General features: G+C 23.2%; 1 long non-coding RNA gene across 1 annotated transcript; it reads left to right on the top strand.

Annotated features, from left to right (window-relative positions):
• Positions 1–6,006: 6,006 nt before the first annotated feature.
• Positions 6,007–9,362, top strand: LOC120082782. The gene is made up of 2 exons (XR_005483280.1): positions 6,007–6,061; positions 7,645–9,362. It is a non-coding gene; the product is annotated as an uncharacterized LOC120082782 (long non-coding RNA).
• Positions 9,363–9,600: the final 238 nt, after the last annotated feature.

Genomic DNA, 9,600 nt, shown 5'->3' on the forward strand with positions numbered 1-9,600 from the left:
ATATAAGTCAAATTTATAACTTAAAATTTTGGAGGAAGCATACAATTTTTTTTATAACATTTCCATTTCTTGTTTTTTTGTTTTCCGTTCATTGTTTTGTTTTCCTATTTCCTCTTTTTTTAGAACAAAAAATAGAAATATATTTGATAACTATTCATGTTTCCTGTTTCTTACAAAAAAAAAAAAAAAAAAAAAAAAAATAGAAACTTGTTTGATAGTTATTTCTTGTTTCTCGTTTATTGTATTTTTTTCCATATCTTATAGTTTGATTATAATCTAATTATATAAAATAAAAAATATATAGCATATATTAAAATATAAAAAATAATTTTCAAGTATTTAAAATATCGAACACACATAAGTTACGATGTAAAATTAATATCAATAATACAATTGTTTCGATAATTTGTATGTTACTACAATTTGATTTACAATATTATTTCTCACTCAAGTCATTTGTTTTGAATTTTAAATGATATAAACTCAAATCTAACTTAATTATATTATTCCGTAAATGACATGATTGTAAAAGTATTAAAATGAACCTAAATAAATATTTTAGTAAACAAAATTTATATTATTTTAAAATTATAATTGGTTTCGTATATAAGAAAAATTAAAAATATATATAAAATTTAAAATAAATATAGAAATACATGTTGTAAAATTCAAAATTCAAAATTCAAAAAATATTTAAACATAAATGTTGAAAAGGGAAATTATTTTAAATGAAAAAAAAGTAAAACTACTAAAAATAATAATAATAATAGCAAAATATCATAGGCTATCTGCGATAGAGCATGATAGATAGTGAAAATTTGAAACATTTGTAAATATTTTTGTTAATTTTCCTATATTTGAAAACAACCCGATTGAAAATTTGAAATTTGAACAAAATAATAATAAATCTAAATATTTGAATATTAAAAATTCAAAATTAAATTTGCTATATTTGTAAATATTTTGGTTTATTTTCTTATATTTGAAAACAACCCTATTGAAATTTTAAAATTTAAAAATCAAAATAATATATAAATCAAAATATTTGAAAATTCAAAATTCAAAATTAGATTTGCTATATATGTAAATAGTTTGTTTCATTTTTCTATATTTGAAAACAACCTTATTGAAAATTTGAAATTTGAAAATCAAAATAATATATAAATCTAAATATTTGAATATTCAAAATTCAAAATTAAATTTGCTATATTTGTAAACATTTTGGTTCATTTTCCTATATTTGAAAACAACCGTATTGAAAATTTGAAATTTGAAAATCAAAATAATATATAAGTCTAAATATTTGAATATTCAAAATTCAAAACTAAATTTGCTAATATTTTGGTTTATTTTCAAAGAAACCCAATTGAAAATTTGAAAGTTGAAAATCAAAATAATATATAGATTTAAATATTTGAAAATTCAAAATTCAAAATTAAATTTGCTATATTTGTAAATATTCTAGTTCGTTTTCCTTTATTTGAAAACAACCCTATTGAACTTTTGAAATTTTAAAAATATTTGAAAATTCAAAGTTCAAAATTAAATTTTTTATATTTGTAAATATTTTGATTCATTTTCCTATATTTGAAAACAACCATATTGAATATTTGAAATTTGAAAATAAAAATAATATATAAATCTAAATATATGAAAATTCAAACTTGAAAATTGAATTTGTTATATTTGTATATTTTGGTTCATTTTCCTATATTTAAAAATAATCTTATCGACAATTTCAAATTTGAAAATCAAAATAATATATAAAGCTAAATATTTGAAAATTCAAAATTCAAAATTAAATTTGCTATATTTGTAAATATTTTAGTTGTTTGAAAACAACCCGGTTGAATTTGAAATTTGAAAATTAAAATAATATATAAATCTATATATTTTAAAATTCAAAATTCATAATTAAATTTGCTATACTTGTAGATATTTGGTTCATTTTCCTATATTTGAAAACAACCCTATTAAAATTTTGAAATTTGAAAAATAGTTGAAAATTTAAAGTTCAAAATTAAATTTGCTATATTTATAAATATTTTGGTTCATTTTCCTATATTTGAAAACAACCCTATTGAAAATTTGAATTTTGAAAGTCAAAATAATATATAAATCTAAGTATATGAAAATTCAAACTTGAAAATTGAATTTGTTATATTTGTATATTTTGGTTTATTTTCCTATGTTTTAAAAATAATCTTATCGAAAATTTGAAATTTGAAAATCAGAATAATATATAAATCTAAATATTTGAAAATTTAAAATTCGAAATTAAATTTGCTATATTTGTAAATATTTTGGTTGATTTTCCTATATTTGAAAATAACCCTGTTGAAAATTTGAAATTTGAAAATCAGAATAATATATAAATCTAAATATTTGAAAATTCAAAATTCAAAATTAAATTTTCTATATTTATAAATATTTTGGTTGATTTTCCTATATTTGAAAACAACCCTGCTGAAAATTTGAATTTTGAAAATCAAAATAATATATAAATCTAAATATTTGAAAATTTAAATTTCAAATTAAATTTGTTATATTTGTAAATATTTTGGTTGATTTTCCTATATTTAAAAAAAACCTATTGAAAATTTGAAATTTGAAAATCAAAATAATATATAAATCTAAATATTTGAAAATTCAAATTTCAAAATTAAATTTGCTATATTTGTAAATATTTTGGTTGATTTTCCTATATTTGAAAACAACCCTATTCAAAATTTGAAATTTGAAAATGAAAATAATATATAAATTAGATTTGCTATATTTGTAAATTTTTTGTTCATTTTCCTGTATTGAAAACAACCTGAAAAATTTTCACAGACAAAAAAAATGTCGAATTATTTACACAAATAGCAAAAAAAAAAAAAAAATTGATAGATACTGATAGAATTTTATTAACGTCTATCAGTAATAGACTTCTATAAGTTTTTATTACTAATAGACACTAATAGACTTTTATCCGCCCTTATTAAAGAAGACTAAAATTTTGTAATTTCTGTAAATAATTTCTCTTATTTTTCTATTCTTGAAAATCCCCCTAAATATTATTACTCATATTATTTTTTTTAAAAAAAAATTTAGTCAACTAAATTCTCGAATTTCTTTGATGACAATTTTCTCTAAAAAGCCAAAATGAGCATAGTTTAATTGGTATAGTGTTTGTATCATCAATCTCGAAATTAGATGTTCGATTCGTTCTCCTATTTAGTTCAATATCTTTGAAAAAAAAAATCTCTAAAAATATCACTCAATTTGAGCATAAATTAATCCCATTAACACATATACTTTGAATGATATTAAATTATAGAGGTCCAAATTCTCAATCTCACGTATCCTTAAACTAAAGAAAAATATACATTTTTAAGTCAATATTTTATAAACTTCCGTATTTTTAATTATATAAAGAAAGGACAAATTTAATTAGAATATCTCCTTAGTTAAAGTTAGATGGTGAAACTTTGAAGAAATATCTAAGTGGTAAGTTCAATTTTAGATATATTTTCTTCCTCCTTAAAGCAAGCATATTTAGCACTAAACCTTTTTTTTTCTCTTTAGTTGGATGATCCTTAAGCTTAAGTCAACAAGGAACAAACAATCCCTTTTCAAATTGCTTGAAGCTTAGCTTTAATGACACTCTAGCATCTTTCTCTGCCAAAATGAATAAGTTAAACCAAAATAATGTTCTCCTGACACTTATTAACATATCATCGAAATAGATCACTCAAAATTTTTATCTTCCAAATTTTTCCTCGATGCCTAACCAAATGGTATTGGAAAAACAATCTTCTCCCGATGATATTAAAAATGACGTTAGAAATGACGTTCTTTCCTGTTACTTAAAAAATATTGGGAAAAGATACATTTTTCGATATTTTTTTTGGCTTTAGAAGAAAATGAGTCGGGAAAGACAATTTTTTTTTTTTATTGTGTTTCAAACCTTTTTCACTATTAGTCCAAGTTGTATTTACATAAATGTTATAGGCGACATATCTTCTTCCACAAGATACAACGTTTAAATGGTGGGCCAATATCAATCAGAAAGATTACTTTTTCCGTAGTGATCACTTTAAGGAATTGTCAAGATTTGTAATGAAAGTTTGATTGAACTTACGTGTGATTAGATAGAATGATGCTTTTATGCTTTTAAAATATATTATTCATTCCAGCTAAGTATCACAATAATATTCACACAATACGATATATAGTATATGGTAAAAATAAATAAATAACAAGAGATAATATCTAATAGAAATTGTTGGTTGGGTACCATATTTTTGAAACGTACACTATGTGGAATAGTTATATTTATATTATAAATTTTGGAACATGGGATTTAGAAAATCACAAGAATACAACATTTTCTATGTGCTTTTCAAATGGTCCGTTACTATAGTTTAATCATTTCAAATAAGGTGTTTAATTAAAGTATTTTAATACAACGAAAAAGTTGGAAGTGTCACGTGCCACACAATCTCTTTTTTCATAGTATATATATATATATATATATATATTTGAGAATGCTAAAATTCATATATACCTTCTCAATTTAATTAGACTTTCAAGATGTCAATTTACAACTCAAACATTTTAGATCTATTTCATTTTAGCTTCAAAACACTTAAATCTTTTGTTTTAGATCCTTAAACTAGACAAAAATAATCATTTTGGTACCTATCATTATTTTGAACATGATCAACGATACGGCTATTAATATCTTAATAGGTGTACATTAGAATTACGTGAGACAAAGATCGATAAAATTAATACATTTTAATTTTAAATGACTATAATAGTATACATAACCTATCAATACAACATTTTTTCCTTAAAAATTGGAGATTTGAATTCTTTATCCTTATTGAATAAATAAAGGTTTAAATGTTATTATTTTTCCTGTATTTTTTGTTTAGTTTATTTTGGTTTCAATACTTTCAATTTTGATTCATTTTAGTCCATTTATTTTCAAGATACTCATTTTGGTCTCATTCCTTTCAACTTTTATCATTTTGATTACTTAATTTTAAAAAATATTAATTTTTTCCCTTCATTTTTATTTTTATATTTTAAGGGATTAAAATGAACATTTTTTGAAAAGTTCGGACTAAAATAAAATAAAGTTTAAGATACATGAACTAAAATGAATATTTTGAAAGTATAAGGATAAAAATGAGTATTTAAGCCATAATAAATAAATAAATGATTTGACTAAAATTTTTACAAAATTTATAAACCTTTTTTTTTTTTTTATGAAAATATAGATTTGAATCACCAATTAAAAAGAAAAAAAGATAACATGTTATTGAGTTATGCTTTATTTTATTAGATCAAAATAATTATGAGAATAAAATATAATTAAAAAAAAAATGTTAAGAAACCAAGACAAGATGTAAAACCTTAAAACAAGACAAGGGTGTTATTGGGATTTCGAGAAGAGAAAAGTAAAAATAAAAAAAGGAAAAACAAAATATAGAAGTGGCGGCATACATTGAAAAGTTTTGAAAAAGGAAATTTAAAGAACCCAAATATGAAATAAATAAATAAATAAATGGGTCAATACGAGGATTGCGCCAATAAAAGAAGATAAATAAATAAATAAATAAATAAATAATTTTTGTTCTTTCTGTTTTCATGTAAAAAAAATAATAAAAGGCTCTAGGGCTTTTAAGGAATATGAGCAAGATACAGCTAAGCAAAGATCTGACCAGTCACATTCAAGAAAAGAGTAAAAAAAAAAATAAAATTAAAATTAAAACAGCAATAAATAAGATATGAGTGCCACGTCAGCATATAAAAAACGCGATATATATCGACTAACGCAATTCTCTCTCTCTTCATCGGTTCATCTTCATCTTCCACTGTTCTCTCCTTTTCTCTATCAATCCTTTTTTCTTTTTCTCTGATTTATTAGAAGATGATATTTCTTTCTTTTTCTTTTTTTTTCTATATATTTTATTTCTCTGTTCTATTACCTCCATAGCAAAAAAAAAAAACAAAAAAAAACAAAGAAAAAAGAAAAAAAAAAAGTTTCTTCAACCTCTTGTTCTTCTAGGTAATTTTTTATTTTATTTCGTGGGATTTTTTTTTTTTTTCCTTTTTGATTTAGCTTTCCACTTTTACTCAGCCAAAAAACAAAGTTCTTTCTTTATTAATATTTAAAAGGAAAAGTTTGATTCTTTCTTATAAATTATGAATTAAATATTGGTTTGGAAAAATGGGTTGAAGAATTGAGGCGTTTTTTAGTTAATTAAACGGTGAAAATCTAAGTTTTTTTTAAAAAAAAAAAAGAACCATTTTGTGGTGGTTTTTTTTTTTTTTTTTCCTGATGAGATCTATTTTGTTTAAAATGGTATTTACTTATTTAAAAAAAAATGTTTTTGAATGAAATAGTAACGTTTGTTTAGTGAAGAAATTAGGTGAGAAGAAGAAGAAGAAGAATGAACAGCGTTATTTTCGGTGTAGCATCTTCAAGATTCACAAAATGCAATATTATCAAAATATTTAGATGCTGGAAAAAAAAAAAAAAAAAAAACTCTACTTGAGATCTTGATTACTGCACCTCAGCATCAACAACGCTATTATTTACTCCACACACCACCCCCGAAATTATTATTATTATTATTATTATTAATTATTTTATTATTATTATTATTTGTTCATGTTGTACTCACTGCCATAAATCTGATGATTCTCTTTTTTTTTTCCTTCTCATATTCCTTCAGGTGGGTTTTTCTCTCTCTTCCTGTGTGTCTGTGTGTGTGTGTTTTATTTTTCTTTCTTTTTTTTTTTAAAAAAATTTATATATTTGTTTATGTAAAGCAATAATATCCATCCATGGATTAATTAGATTTGAATTTCTTTATCTGTTTATTAATGGCATCTCTTTGGATAACCCTGATACCAAATTTCCTTTTTATCTATTATTTTCTTCTAATTTCTGTTATTATAATGTTCAAATATTACATATTTTGGTGAAAATTTAGAATATAAAAATATAAGGAGGAAATGAGAGATTATTCTCTTTTGCTGCAGAAGTAACTAACACGGAAGACGGAGCCACTTGTTTTGTGACTTTTTCAGAGGGTTCAATACTAACGTTTGATTCTTTCTAGTATCCAAACGATTAGTAGAGTTTTATGCTCTTGAATAAGCTAAATCATAAGAGTTGTCGTGTGGGAAGGTATTCCATCGGCCTTTACTTTCTGTTCTTGGCCCTCTTCGCTCGAGCAACCTCTTTTGTGTAAAATATTATAATATGGGTTTTTTTTTTTTTTTTTTTTTTTTTAAAAAAAAATTAATTATTAGGGTGAAGTTTGAGTTTGTATGATTATTTTATAAGAACATTATTTTGTGACCCAGATGGTTGGTGAGGAAATGATGAATTTGAAAAATTGGAAATTGGATGTTGGAAAAGATCCAATGAAGGGATTGGGAATTGTCATTTTCAATCTTACTGCCCCATTGATTTGTCATTCACTCCCTTTGCTTTTTCCATCACAAGTAGTCCATCTCTTTGGTGGACCATCTCCACATAATCAACTTGTTGCAACTTGAATGTTTTTTTTTTTTAATTTTTTTTTAAATTTAATGACTATTAATGACATACAAACCTAAGTTAAAGAGACTTTCTTTTAGGTATTTTTGTGGCTTTGTAAAGCTTTGGTATCACTATCTAAGCCTTTTGTTCACAAATCACAAATATGGGGCCTCACCATTTCATTACTCAGGTAAACTCAAAAATACATTTCAATATTATTATTATTAGTAGTATTAATGTACTAAAACTAAACCCCATTTTCTTTTTTCCCCATATGGGTATTTGAATGGCTGATGACATGTTGCACTTCATGTTTCAGAAACTTTATTGTTGATGTAGTTGTTCTTGTTATATATTTCCAATCTAAAAACGCATATATTATATATATATATATATATCTTTTGTTTTGTTTCATTTGTTTTGATTCTTACATTGCACTCACATCCAAAAATAAGAGACCGCAACAATGTGTCGTGTAGTTTTGAAACAGTTGATGTATGATAGAAAAAAGTTTCAAAAGAATCTCCATAAGAGACATGCAAATTTTTTAATCACTCATTGATTATTTTAAGATATTGTAGCGACTTCACGAAATGTATATTTTGTGGGTAGAGGAAGAAATAGAATCGTAATTCAAAATTTAGAGAAAATCAACATAGTCACAATTAACTAATTTAAAAGATAACGGGAGATTTGTTAAATTTGAATGGTAGGAGATAGAAAAAGTGATATTTCTTTGAAGTAAATTGAAAAGGATCTCAAACAACATAACATACATTTGTTTAGATGAATAATAAAAGGGGAAAACTAAATCTTCGACTTTTTGGTAAATGAATATATTTTAATCAAAACTAATCTACAATAAGTTTTAAGTTTACATTAAACACTTAGAAAATTTAGACCTCATTTTATAACTAAAATTTAAATTCTAAACCAAATTTAAAAAATAAAATCAAGTTAGAACATAGGGAAGGAGACAAAAGATGAATGATGGAAAATAAGGTAAGAAATGCACTACATGGCAGAGGTTAGTGTTAGATGATTTTTTTGTCTGTTTAACCAAAAGAAAAAAGAAAAAAAAAATCTGTGTAATTTTGATCCGTACGATATAAGATGTCCTTTGGCTAAGATTCCCATGTCTTGTCATGTTAGTTTTTGGTGACTGTAAACATCTCATCTTGTCCTATGCCTCACTTATACATAAATACATTATATCAATATTTAGGTTTACCATAAATTATACCTATTTTTATGCATTCATTTCAATTCAAAGAATAAAATATTTTTTAAAACTAGACAAATTTGCGATATGAAAATTTGTGATTGAACATTTAGATAAGTTCGAGATGCATTTATTTATATATATATATATATAATTGAATTTTGCATGTGCTAACTTCGTTATCTCTTTCTTTCATCCACCTAACATACCTTTATTTTGTTGTGCTTTTATTTAGAACTTCTTTTGCATAACTTTTTACATCTTTAGATTGAGATTCTTTGCCATATTTTCTATTATGATTTGTCCTTTTTACATATATTCATGTTACTTTGTCATTGTGTACACTTTAAAATTGGTACTAACGTCAGCTCTAAATTTTTATGTAATTGTTGCTCAAAATAATGCTAACCAAATGACTATGATATAACTATTGGACAAAGACTGACTGTGTGGTACTCCATGTGCTAAAAAGAAGTTGATTGTTAGGACAAAATAGAGGAGCAAACATGCCCTACTTTTGAATAATGTATGAAATCTCTCTCATAGACAACGTCAATGTATTTTATTGATTATTTACCTCTCGTTTAGTAATTATTTTATTTTTTTAAAATTAAATTTATTTTCTCCCTATTTTTTATAATAATTTGTGTCATTTTTAAGTACGATAGTTGAATTCTTAGTCAAATTCCAAAAGTAAAATTTTAAAAATTATTATTTTTTTTTAGTTTTCGAAATTTGGGTTGGTTTTTTAAACCATTAGTAAAAAGTAGATAATAAATTTGGAGGTAAAAGTAGTATCTGTAGTCTTAATTTCCAAAAACGGAAAAATAAA

This window comes from Benincasa hispida, chromosome 8 (genome assembly GCF_009727055.1).
Source record: "Benincasa hispida cultivar B227 chromosome 8, ASM972705v1, whole genome shotgun sequence".
Classification (NCBI taxonomy): Eukaryota; Viridiplantae; Streptophyta; class Magnoliopsida; order Cucurbitales; family Cucurbitaceae; genus Benincasa; species Benincasa hispida.